Genomic DNA, 13,498 nt, shown 5'->3' on the forward strand with positions numbered 1-13,498 from the left:
TCGGGAGAAACAAGGCCGTCCAATTAAACAGAGCGCGAGGGAACGCCGGCGCGACTCGTAGGAGTGTTACAGCTGCTAGGTGTGCCGTAAATCTTGATAAAAGCGGCGCATGCGTTTTGTTCCTGTGTTATAAGGAAAATGTCCACTATGCCCACGCTCTCTGCTCACGGATGACAACAAATTAGCTAACTCAAGCAAGCACAACCGACGAGCCACGCGTGGTTAGTGCATAGAGAACCCATAACAGCAACTACTCTGACGCAGTGGCGACGAGAGGCCGTTCGTTCACTGGACCGTGGCGTCCGCGAAGTGCAGCCAAGGATTAAATGAGGCGGCAAGCAACAATGACTTTCCCGTGTCATCCTTCGCGTCAAGGCTATTTTGTTTTGCACAGGGTACGTCTGTTGAACTGAAGTCCCGAAGTGACGCTGGTGTGTTCGAAGGCCGTCTTACATCCTTGCTGTACAGCGTAAGAAAATGCAGGCAATTAACGCGTCTCATTGGAAGAGAGAAAACACATTGGAGCGTTCACCTTGACAGCTCGCTGCATGAATGAAGCAGATAAGAGATGCGTTATTATAATCAGTGTGACTAACGAGTAAACTCAACTTGATTATGTACTGGCGGCAAGTTATGCAACAAATATTTGATCACATAAAACATGTTCCTTCATGTTTAAGTCGGAACGTGGGCTCGCAGACCACACAAGAGAATGCGGTAGTCGAGCAGGGATTGGCAGCACGTGCGCATGTTGAACACTGCAGTCTAAACAGTAAAGAGTAGCCTGTTGTGGTTCACGCGAAATTTAACGGTGCAACACACCGACCACTCAGGACGAACTGGTGGAGTATTTGGTCACACGTCTATTTGTTAGCAGTGCACAAAAAAATTTTTTGTGCTGTATACTCTGTCGGTCCTTTTTTTTCTTTTATCCGGCGCTGTTATGAAATAGAAGGCAATCACCGTCAATTTGTAGCCCCTGGAGATGGCAGAAGATGGCGATGGTCTTCCGTTTTGCTTCTCTTTACTAATGTGCTCAATCACCAAATTGCGAAACTACTTGCTTATAACCGATTTTCAGTGACGCCCAGCTTTCCTTGTTAAGGGAGCTTTGTTCTAAAGTCGCTCGCAGCGGACCTAGTAATAAACGACATTTTATTTTTTTGTCTCATGCAAAGTATTCACCACCGATTCAGGTGAAACGATCTGGTTTTACCCAGCGCCTAAACTCTGAATTCGAGGTGCGAGAGGTACTTATTCAAGAGCGCACATTCGAGACATCACTTGTTGTTATGCATAGAGTACATATTCCAGCAGCGACTCTAATGCAGCTGCAGCAACAGCGTGAATCTATTAGCCTTCGTTCATTGGTCCGTAGCGCATAGGCGCAAGCCATAAAAAACGCGGGTTTTCAGCCAATTATGAGGCAAGGTGAATTATTTATGCACAAATTCATTCTAGCGCTTGCACACCATACTCTCACCCAGCTATGAGTCCACACTTGGAGGCACGAGTTTTAAATCTGCACCGCAGTGCTCTCCGGGTGAACACTGAAGATTGCCCGGGCGTTTAATAGTGGGTACACATTGCACTCACGCAACGTATAGCCTACACTTTATGCCTAGCGGCGTTGTGAGGTGATAGGTCGTCCAGTTGGAGCCGAAGAGGAACGCAGCCTGAACGCAATACATGGATTTCTGTGCGTAATCGGTTGGAATGCGTTTCTACAGCAGTTGCACGCCCAGCGCTTTGCATTGGCATGCGCACATACCTTTCTTTTCTACACAAGGAACCAACAGGGTCTCCTGACCAGTCGGTAGGTTCCGTGATGGACGTCGCTGCCGAAGGAGTTACCTGTCCGAGAAGGAAAATTGGCGGCCCATCACCGCCCCGTGCGCCCCTTCCCCCTTGCTCGTCTCTCTCACGGCCTGCCGCCGTCGTCGGGCGGTGGCGGCTTGCGTAACGCACCCCGTCGGCGGCGTGCAGAGGCGGTCGGCCGCGAGCGCTTTCGAAGGCGACCGGAAAGTGGAGAAAGAGGTTGCCGGGTCTCGCGACGACGGACTCCGCGCGCCCTTGCCTCCGCCGCCTTGATCCAGTCGCGTTCGGGCATCTCGCTGGCTGTGTTGGACGTGTGGCGCGCGTGTGGTTCGGGCTCGTTCAGGCCGTTCTGGTTCCTCTTTCTCTTGCACCCACCCCTTCGTGACGTTGGATGCAACCTTGTGCGGGTGCGAAGTCTGCTGGTCTACTGGTCTACAGCTGCACTGGTTGTGTGCTGTTATCATTTCTTTTTACTTTGTCGAGTGGATCTTATTTGTGCAGGCATCAGCCACATCGTGAACGCAGTGAGACAGGAAGCAACTAGCAAAAATTTTGTAAACGTTTCACTTCTCCATCCTCATCGGTGGCGTCGACAAAAACACTTGTGACTTAGGCAACGTTTTCCATCAAGACTGAGTTGATTTACTTCGACCAGAAGCGTGTTTTCTGAGGTCCCTCGGCTAACATCCCCTGGAAAGCTAGGCTTTGAGAAGCCATACTTAAGCTGTGTGTGACAAACCACCGGAATTGTCTGAAAGTGCTGCTGAGACTGCAGAATAGAACATGCCTGTCCCCTGCCGTGACTGCAAGACTTGCAAGCGTTGCCCGTTGAAAGGCGCCAACTGAATGAGGGATATGGTGCCATCCGGGAGCATACACTCCAGTGATCATTCTCTTGTGCCGACTTTGCAAGGCTAAAAGTCTGAAACGAAGAGACTTTGGTGTTTGTGTGCTTTCTTGTGCGCCGAAAGAAGTGCGGAACAGGAACAGAGGAAACGCTTCGGAGGGCCGAGTTCCGGGCACTTTCACTGGTGGACGAAAGAGCTTCCGGAGCTTCTGTCCGAGGTTGCTGACTTTGAACCATCGGCTGCTGCGTGTTTACAGCAGGCGGAATTGTGAGTACAGACCCTTTCGGTTTTCAACTGCTTTGCTTAAATTTCCGTCTTAGGGGGGTGGGGGGCTTGCACCGCATCCTTCCGTGCCCACATAAGCGCACCCTATCTAGGGTCCACGCGCGCTAAATCATCGCAGTTGACAAGTTTCCAAATGCTTACTGTTTCCAGGCCACAAGGCCCGTGCCCACTGGAGAAACATAGTTTTCACATAGCAGCCCTACTTCGTTTGCTGCGGAGACAGCCCGTCATACAACTATCGCTGTGGACCGATACAGGACGTCAACCCTGCTAAACTATATCCAACCGTTTCTTGCTACTAATAATTAATGCTTCGCATAGATTGGTCTTCCGTTCCTTGGCGGAAGCCAGTAGCTGGCGTCCTCACTTAAAAGCCGACAATGACCTATCAACCTGTCCAACAAAAAGCTCTGCTGTACTGAAGTGAACTTAATGAGCTTTACTCTTACCTGCTTCCCTCTACCTGTCACATTAAGCAAAGGGGCTTCATACAATAAAGTGCGCACGAATATATGACAGGTTTTTAGGCATACCTCACGGCGAAGGGGTGACCGAGATAGATCTCTACCCCAACCTCTCTCTCTCTCTCTCTCCACCCCTCCTGTTCCTCTTGTCAAGAAAGCTCCTATTCTCACACACGGCTGGATCACATGTGCACCAAGTCTTCACTCCGAAGAAACTTCACGGCGGTTGTTTTAGAGCACTTTCTATAAGATAGCCCTACTTTTAGCCCACTGCACCGGGTAAACGAAATACTCACGAGGTGGTAAAGATGCGAAAGTAACGAAAAAAAATAATTGGAGGGGATACCTAAGCTCTGCCTTAAGGGTATGACGCGATGACGTAAGGGGTTAATTGCCATATATGCAGAAGGTCATTCTCTACTTAACATGCATAGATCCCTGGGAGTCCTCATACCCCTTCTGGCTAAGTGTTGCGCCGGTGCCTTGTGCTTCCAGCGGTGGATTTTGTGCGGCCCAGACTGTTCTTCTGGAGCGACCAGTCATTAATTTAACTGTCACTTTCCACGTTGGGAAGTTTTCTCACGATCCGGTGGGAAGGCTGCGATGACGCTGCAAGGTCACGTGACCTAGGTGGCCCACCTGTCTCATAGGTTGCTTTCTAGCGGCCACCTGCCAGAGTCGTGCCCGTGATTTTTCGCTCACTACGCCAGCGCCAACAGAGGATTTTCTGCGTAACGGGGCATTAAAAAGGCATTGGTTGATGCAGGCCGCTTTGGTTCCTGCCTGTGAACAGCACCAATCCTGCGCCTCAGGAGAAGACAGTTTGCGCTACCATTTATCCTACAACGAGCAAAACAATTCCTTTATAAAGTAGATAATAGATCGTCTTGTTTCGGTTCGTTCGTGCGCGCTGCAAGACAAGTAGAATCCTCAGATAAGAGATTAACTGAATGGCTTGCACGCCAAGAAAAAGGGAAAAGAGCGTCCCGGGTTTCCATTTGCACTGAAGGATAGTCTAATACCCCTGCCACACGGCAAATTTAATGTCATTCCAACCGAATGTCATACAATCTCTTTCGGTGCTACACGGTAAAAAAAATGTCATTCGAAAATGATGGCAGTGACGATCAGTGCAAAAAAGAAATAGTGCAGTTGAAAGACATCAGCGCCCATAAAAGATGTTTGAAATTGTTATGTGGTGTTTCTAAAGCGGGTGAGAACATTTCTGTACAATATTATAACCTTACAATACTATTACCGGCAATTCTCCAGCACTTCAGCTATAAAAAGCCAAGTACAAAGTCAACCACAAATCCGATAAACGTAAAGAAACGAAATGGCTGATGCGGCGGCGCCATGGAAATGACTTCCAAAAGGTGAAGTGCTCAGTTACATCTTTAAGTACTTGCGAGCTAAACGAACATGAAACGCCAACCAACAAGAAGCACGCAACCCAAAATGATCGGCGGTCGCGGGAAAGGCCCTGCTTCACGGTCGGGCGCTGCCGTTGGCTGCTGCTGGGACCGAGAGTAACAGCTATCCATGACAGCTTTAAGTGTGAAGAGGTTCGCATCAAAATTAATATTTATTTAGCAGAACTAAATAAATACAATTTATAACTTTGGCAGTGCGCATGCTATATTTTGCATCGCTTGTTTCTGCTGCGTTATCTGGTATCCAGAGTAAACATTAGTTTCGAGATCGAATGCGAATGAGTTCCCCAAACTCATTCGATGGCGAATGTCATTCCAACCTAATGGCATTAAGTATACCCGTGTAGCAGCCGATTAATGGCATTAGGTGCTAATGTCATTCGATGGGAATGACATTAAATTCGATGCATCGAATGTCATTCGGTCTCCTGCCCAGCAGCCAAAACTTCAGTTTCGCGCTTGTGATCACGACTCGCGGCTGAGAGCGCTTTCTTAAGAGGTTGTTATGACAGGGTGTACTCTTTCCTTGTTGTTTACACCTCGTATGAAGTGCAATGGTACAAAGCTGGTCTGCAACATAACAAGTGTTTTTCCTTCCCTCTAAGTTCGCAAGGTTATTTTTATTTTCTTGCCTCGTTTTCTACTCTTTATGTTTATGTCTTTTTCCCCCGTCCTCAGGAAAGTTACTCACTTACTTTGCAAAACCCACGGCTAGTGTTTTCCCCATCTTATGCCAAGAGAGACTATGCTTCCCTTGGAGGTCACGTAAGTGAGCAGTGGTTTTTGTTCAGACAAATTGCACCGTTCAATCACAAGTGAGTTTGTGCGAGCTAGAACTTCGGTTAGCGATCAGTGCATTCTTTCCTAAGCAAGCCCCTGTAGCTGCGTCGTGTTTTTTGGACATTAAGCGGCGTGAAGGACAGGGAAGTCAAAATATTATTTTTGCCAACTACTAAAGTTGTGTCACTCTTTCTACCATGAACAGACGGCCTAAATATGCATACTTACCGGATTGTGGCCAGAACATTCTCCCTGTCGATATTATTACATAACTCTACAAGAACTGTTCTGTTAGTGTAACACCTGCTGTTTATTGTGTGAGCACTCTTTAATTCGCAGAAAGTTGAAACTCTGAACTCAAACAATTGTTGAAACTGTTTAAAGGAAGTTCCTGAAATCTGAAGCTATTCTTTTCCTTCAGAAACAGGCCTCTCCATCGCAGCCGGCACTGTTTAGGTAGGCTGCATCAAAGCTGCACGCTGGATGAATTGCAGACACCGTTTTAGAGAACTCTGGATTACTGTTGACCACCAGGGTTTATCCTATCGAAATGCGACCTCCAAGGTTGGAATTCGAACCTGAGTGCTCCTGTTCAGCAGCAGAAAATCTTACCCACTGTTCCTTCATGGTAGGTGGCGCTGTCGAACGTGCGTATTAGTTTTGTTTGTCTTTTTAGCTTATTTTTGGCTTTGACGCCTTTTTCATCACCCGCTTAAATAGGTGTCCGCCTGATTTAAAGGGACAAGCCGCGCTAACATATGCATCAACGCTTAACATCAAGTTCTAACAAAATCTTAAAGCAGACCATTTGTTTCTGAGGACGTTTCGCGTGCGAACCTGATACGCTGGCATCGAGAAAAAATACTCAAGGTACTCCCGCAAGGCCCCTCACAAGGACCGGCAGTGAATGCTATCGCGACTACAGAACAGCGCACTGAATCAGTCGAGTGTTTCGTAAACTCACTTCGCACGCACACGCAAAAGGGAAGATAGGCTGTGGACTGCCTCCGATCACATCGAAGGTCGCAGCGTCCACCGGCCCTTTCTCAGTTGTTAGTGGAACGGCGGCTGTTAAGTGCACACAGGTCTCTTTCTGCGGCGTTAGCGGCTGTCGAAGGTAGATGTAGAGTGGTAGCGCTGCTTGCATAGAAGCCCTTGCGTTGAAAACATGGCGGCTTATGGTGCGGAGCCAGCGCCGTCTTCGAAGGGTGAGGCGAACTAAACAATGATGTCATAGCTAAAAAACAAAAGCAGAATTTTAGACGTCGTAACGGGGTGTTTTTCGCGGTAGAAATAAACCTTTGAACGCCTCGAAGTTCCTTGCAACACACAACACAAAGGGCGAGGAAAGAAAACACGAGGAGGGCCGGCTGCAAACGCCGTCATTGGGCAGGCGCTTCTCGCTCTTTTTTCTTTGCCCTCTCTTTTTGTATCATGCTTATTTATTTATTTATTTATTGATTCCCCTAAGGTACACAAGGAATATTACATGAGGAACGGACAAACAAACAGGTAATAACATCAATACAAATCTTCGATGGCGGTTTTAAAATGAATGAAGTTGATGATGCGTGCGTGTGCGTGCGTGCGTGCGTGTGTGTGTGTGTGTGTGTGTGTGTGTGTGTGTGTGTGTGTGTGTGTGTGTGTGTGTGTGTGTGTGTGTGTGTGTGTGTGTGTGTGTGTGTGTGTGTGTGTGTGTGTGTGTGTGTGTGTGTGTGTGTGTGTGTGTGTGTGTGTGTGTGTGTGTGTGTGTGTGTGTGTGTGTGTGTGTGTGTGTGTGTGTGTGTGTGTGTGTGTGTGTGTGTGTGTGTGTGTGTGTGTGTGTGTGTGTGTGTGTGTGTGTGTGTGTGTGTGTGTGTGTGTGTGTGTGTGTGTGTGTGTGTGTGTGTGTGTGTGTGTGTGTGTGTGTGTGTGTGTGTGTGTGTGTGTGTGTGTGTGTGTGTGTGTGTGTGTGTGTGTGTGTGTGTGTGTGTGTGTGTGTGTGTGTGTGTGTGTGTGTGTGTGTGTGTGTGTGTGTGTGTGTGTGTGTGTGTGTGTGTGTGTGTGTGTGTGTGTGTGTGTGTGTGTGTGTGTGTGTGTGTGTGTGTGTGTGTGTGTGTGTGTGTGTGTGTGTGTGTGTGTGTGTGTGTGTGTGTGTGTGTGTGTGTGTGTGTGTGTGTGTGTGTGTGTGTGTGTGTGTGTGTGTGTGTGTGTGTGTGTGTGTGTGTGTGTGTGTGTGTGTGTGTGTGTGTGTGTGTGTGTGTGTGTGTGTGTGTGTGTGTGTGTGTGTGTGTGTGTGTGTGTGTGTGTGTGTGTGTGTGTGTGTGTGTGTGTGTGTGTGTGTGTGTGTGTGTGTGTGTGTGTGTGTGTGTGTGTGTGTGTGTGTGTGTGTGTGTGTGTGTGTGTGTGTGTGTGTGTGTGTGTGTGTGTGTGTGTGTGTGTGTGTGTGTGTGTGTGTGTGTGTGTGTGTGTGTGTGTGTGTGTGTGTGTGTGTGTGTGTGTGTGTGTGTGTGTGTGTGTGTGTGTGTGTGTGTGTGTGTGTGTGTGTGTGTGTGTGTGTGTGTGTGTGTGTGTGTGTGTGTGTGTGTGTGTGTGTGTGTGTGTGTGTGTGTGTGTGTGTGTGTGTGTGTGTGTGTGTGTGTGTGTGTGTGTGTGTGTGTGTGTGTGTGTGTGTGTGTGTGTGTGTGTGTGTGTGTGTGTGTGTGTGTGTGTGTGTGTGTGTGTGTGTGTGTGTGTGTGTGTGTGTGTGTGTGTGTGTGTGTGTGTGTGTGTGTGTGTGTGTGTGTGTGTGTGTGTGTGTGTGTGTGTGTGTGTGTGTGTGTGTGTGTGTGTGTGTGTGTGTGTGTGTGTGTGTGTGTGTGTGTGTGTGTGTGTGTGTGTGTGTGTGTGTGTGTGTGTGTGTGTGTGTGTGTGTGTGTGTGTGTGTGTGTGTGTGTGTGTGTGTGTGTGTGTGTGTGTGTGTGTGTGTGTGTGTGTGTGTGTGTGTGTGTGTGTGTGTGTGTGTGTGTGTGTGTGTGTGTGTGTGTGTGTGTGTGTGTGTGTGTGTGTGTGTGTGTGTGTGTGTGTGTGTGTGTGTGTGTGTGTGTGTGTGTGTGTGTGTGTGTGTGTGTGTGTGTGTGTGTGTGTGTGTGTGTGTGTGTTTCGCGCAACTACCATATCTGAGGGATTCATTTATCACATTGCTAAAGCCTCTGGTCTAATACGTAGGACCGCTTTGCCGAAAATCAGACTAGGAAGCATTACCCTTTTCCAGATCCCTCTTACCACTCCGCACCTATCTCAATTCAACAATGCTCTACTTTTCATGACAGCTGCATTGCTGCTACCTTTTGACGTTACGTATTTCTCATGCTTGGTTAGATACTCAGCATCATTATTTAACCACACTCCAAGATACTTGTACTTATCCACTACCTCTAGCGCGACCTGCTGTATCCTATGCTCACCGCCCTCATCATTAAGAGCTATGACTGCCGACTTTCCCTGACTACACTTGAGAACTAATCCATCTCCCTCTGTACTGCGGATGTCCATCAGCATCTGCAAGTCTTCCTTGTTGTCAGCCATTAGCACCTTATCATCCAAGTAACTTCAGTCCTTGTAATGAATGTTCAACCCATTTTCCTTGCTTTAAAAACGAAAGGTTGCAGCCAAGTCCGTTTCTCCCTAGTTTGGGCTTGTATGTACAACATGAACAACATTGCTCATGTTCATTGTGCAACATGAAGAATAGCTGTTAGCGTCTCCAAGCGCACCGTCTCCATCTTTAGAACCAAGCGCTCCTCAAGCATTAATTCATTCGCGCGGTTAAATTATTTAATTGATTGATTGATTGATTGATTGATTGATTGATTGGTTGGTTGGTCGATCAATTGATCGATTTGAGTGAGTGAGTGAGCCTTTAACTTTTTTAAATAACTGTGATTCATCGTGTAGCAAAAAAAAATATGAATGACTTCGTCGCACATGACTGCTGTTTTCGTCGGGACTGTTGTTCTTGTGGAATAGGAAGATTGTAGAAGTGCAACATGGATAGACTCGAGAAAGTAAATTTCATAAGAAGACAAGCCAGAACACCGCTGTACAAAAAAAAAGGAAGGAGACCATACGTCTTTTTGGACGAACAGAAAGCTGTGACAAAAACATAATTAGGCCTGTTTTAGCTTAGAGATGTGGGAAGAAAGCCTACTGGAGGAGGGTGGTGTAATACTCGTTGCTGTACACCGAAATTCCTGCTATACGACTTATGTTTCTCCTTTTTTAACTATTAGCCCTGACATGAAGTACTCAAGGGCATACCACGATTCTGCATGGCAATGCTGAAGAAAATCAAAGGTATATTAGAGCCTCCGATCGACGTTTGCGAGCGTAAACTTCGTACAAGTAACATAACAGTTCGAAAGTTAGGGCAATAAATCTCTAGGCCTTAGCTTGTAAAGGCAGCTAGTTATGGCAATCATGTTCAGTGTGCAGTTCGCATAGCGAAGAACAAAAGCACTTTGATTTTTCACCAGAAAATCGTTGCCAACTTGGTTCCAACGTTACATAAAGGAATTATAATCATATAAAAGAGTACTCCCGAAACCTCATTCTTCGGCCGTATCCCATAATCTTTTTCTTCTGTTCAGTGGCGGTACTCAACGCATGACTTGTGCGTGACTTGGCAGCATGACGATCAGTTGCCCGAATACCTTTCTGCGAGGCCTAACGGTGCTGCATTCCTGTACTAAGACTGAGACCATAATTGCCCTCGCATGCTACCCGGAAAGAAATTCCTAAGAAGCGAAGAAAGATGCAACCCTGCAGCTTTGAAAGCTCACGCGCAATAGCCATGCTACCTTGGCAGCTCGGAAAGTATATTCATAGCTACTTCATCGCTTTGTGCCCGTGATAAACACTTTGCTCTCTACTGTACTCAGACACGAAGAAATTCACCGCAGTACTGGAGTGGTCCTATGGTGCTTATTCAGCATATATGTCAGTCTGTCTGCGCCGGTCGGCGGCGATTTTTGAATGAAGACATTGCTGTCGCTCTATTTCAGATGTCGCCATAACAAAGGATTACGCACTGCTTTTGTCCAGTCGTTACCAGTTTGAACGTTTTGGTAATTTTTCATTTATTTCGTCGCGTGCATAAAGCTTCAAACGTTACCTGGAGAGAATACAGGCGATGCTGCACCTTATCCACGATGGAGAGGGGCAGGGAGGCCGGGAAATTAGGTTTTTTATTTGGATTGTGTACTGCTGGGCATAAAACGTGTATTCAGTATTCGGTGAAGTTCGGGATATTGCACTTTCCAATGACTGTAATCAATTTAAGAAGAAGTTATCAACACATTATTGCTTACTATATATAGCTTTGGTTCCATTTCCATTTTCCTCGTAATCTGACGCATTCTGATATATTTCCCCCCCCCCCCCAGTTTTGCGGTGTTAATATTTGTACTAATGGTGGCGTTTTACAGTTTGCACCACTTTTCTTTGTTTGATTTAGCGTTTCTTGGTATTTGTCTCATTTTGAACTCACTTCATGTTCCGGGTTTAGAATTATGTATTTGTTGCGGTATTTCTTTATTGTTTTTTTCTTTATGCGTTGTCTCCTTTTGTAACAAATTTATCTAAATGTGTGTACCACTCCCCTATATAATGCACTGTGGGCCATGAGGGTATCTGAAATAAATAAATAAATAAGCAATGAGACTGATCTCGCGACGAACCTCGAAAAAATGCTGCGAAAGTTTTCGCGCCAGCCTATCACCGAACTTCGACTTAAATTTATTGAATAACGTGCAGTGGCTGGCTTGTTTGGTTTCATATGAGCGAACTTAACCTGCACAAAGGGGAAAGCATCGCATCGTAGTTACGGATTTCGAGGTAGAATTCACGTTTCCGGCCTAAAACTATCCAAGACAAGTATCAAACCTTATTTTCCCGGCATTGCCGCGGTGGGTGAAACGCTCTTTTATGAAACTTGCATAGACGGTGGCGCCACTTTTTCATCTACGTAATTTTGAGAAACTCCATTATTGCATGCGCCGTACTTAAAATGTGCGCAAGGATGTGTACATCTGCTTTTAATAAGTCATTTCTACCAATTGCAATACAGGAACGGAATGAACTGCCAGATTCTACTGTCATGGAAAGTGACCCTGTCAAATTCAAAGACCGGTTACTGTCTTTCTTTGAACTTTAAATTTGTCTATATTTCTTTTCTCGCCCATAGTTTCATGCGCTTTAGCCACTCGTTTTTAAATACCCTTCTCTGCTCGATTGATTTTTTTGTAACTGTTTTAATTGTGTTCTCATTTGATGTTACTGATTGTATTCGTTGTCCTAATTGCCCCCATTATATATATATATATATATATATATATATATATATATATATATATATATATATATATATATATATATATATATATATATATATATACATAGATACATACATACATACATGTTTTACTAGATTTGTTCTTTTTTTTCAACCTCTTTGGCTTTGTTTTTGTATTGTCCTACGTACGTCGCCCCCCCCCCCCCCCCCTATGTAATACCCTGTGAAGGGTCTTTAAGGGATCAGTAAATGATGATGATGAAATGAATGATAACACAAAAATAATCGTCCCTAATAAAATAACTGAGAAGCAGACGTTGAATAGAGTACAGCATGGAACTCTGCGACGAATGTGTCACAGTCACTTGAAATTCTCTGCCCCTCCCGAGCCTCTCCTCCCGGCTCCGGCCCGTTAGTGCAGGCGCTACCGAGAAGGCCACGTGACACCCACGTCGCCGAGTGACGCATGCTTCTAGGTGTGACTGCCCACGCTTAACAGCTGCGTGCTTTCCGAATGACGCGCGAGATGACCACAATTCGTGGCGCAATCACGTCTATGGTGTTCTAAAATATCGCACGGTATGCAAACAACGGCCTGTTACAAATATTCGTTGAAGTCAGGCGCCTAACCGTTATTAGAAAAGCTATTACAATTTAGCTAACCAGCAAACTGTTAACATCATTCTCCTGTTTTCTAATGTCTACTATTACTGGCATTACTATGCCGCGGAAGCCGCGTTTACACCTTTAACAGCCTATATTTAAGGCTTTCAGGCTTACTTAGCTGAAACACCCATAACGCATTCTTCAGTCCCAACCTAATTTGCCGAAATTCAGAGGCTAACGAAAAGGCTTCGGATTAAATTCAAGACACCGCAGCGAGCTATTAAGACAAAACAGACAATGGAAATGTTCGGAGACGATAAAATAACGGCCAGGATTACAGAACAAACTCGACTTAATGCGTCCTGGCTGAATTCAAGGGGAGGATATTGAGCTGGCCGGAACATTGAACGCGTGGGAAGGATAACCGATGGTATAAGTGAAGGAGCGGATAAACACACCGCACCGAGATCGATATGTTGAGCGAACAGCGCACCAATAATCGTGTTAGTGCAAGGCAGAGTGAGAATAACAGTATGCATAGCATCGCTTCTCGTGCTTCATGTATGACAACCTTCAGGTGTAGCAAACGAGATAATGAGCTCAGAAAGCTGCTGCGTTGCACGATTGAGAAGTGGTAAAAATAAACGACTCCTGCGATCGCAGCCCGATGCGGATCACATATCAGGAAGTGTCATCGTCATTGCGCAATCGCCGAGCGCCTCCTTCTGTCTTATTTTCCTTGACAACTAAGCTTACTCTCATAGCTCACAGAGTAACTTTGCAACGTACCATCTTCGCCGAAAGTAACGAGCTGCCCGGTTTGCTTCTCAGTTGTATAGCGGAACACGTCTCGCATCCAGCAAGCTATAAACCACTGAGAGGTCAGGGGAACCTTTTTCTTCAACTTCGAGTAACGTTTCGGTTTTTAGAGAAGCCGTAGGGGCTCCCCTAAAT

The 13,498-nt window shown here is 46.1% G+C and overlaps 2 protein-coding genes across 3 annotated transcripts in view; one reads left to right on the forward strand and one right to left on the reverse strand.

Annotated features, from left to right (window-relative positions):
- The window catches only part of LOC144128140 (flavin-containing monooxygenase 5-like), an 86,209-nt gene extending 84,309 nt beyond the window's left edge, over positions 1–1,900 (reverse strand). The window contains exon 1 of the mRNA XM_077661240.1: positions 1,772–1,900. The gene's annotated coding sequence lies outside the window, so the exon portion shown is untranslated. The remainder of the gene's footprint in view (positions 1–1,771) is intronic.
- Positions 1–13,498, forward strand: part of LOC144128139 (flavin-containing monooxygenase 5-like) — a 113,246-nt gene that overhangs the window by 18,864 nt on the left and 80,884 nt on the right. Inside the window, exon 1 of one of the 2 annotated variants that reach the window (XM_077661237.1) lies at positions 2,801–2,933. The exons of the other annotated variant lie outside the window; for it this stretch is intronic. The gene's annotated coding sequence lies outside the window, so the exon portion shown is untranslated. Of the gene's footprint in view, positions 1–2,800; positions 2,934–13,498 lie in introns of those variants that run through there. 2 annotated transcript variants of the gene reach the window in all.

This window comes from Amblyomma americanum, chromosome 4, assembly GCF_052857255.1.
Source record: "Amblyomma americanum isolate KBUSLIRL-KWMA chromosome 4, ASM5285725v1, whole genome shotgun sequence".
Taxonomy (NCBI): domain Eukaryota; kingdom Metazoa; phylum Arthropoda; class Arachnida; order Ixodida; family Ixodidae; genus Amblyomma; species Amblyomma americanum.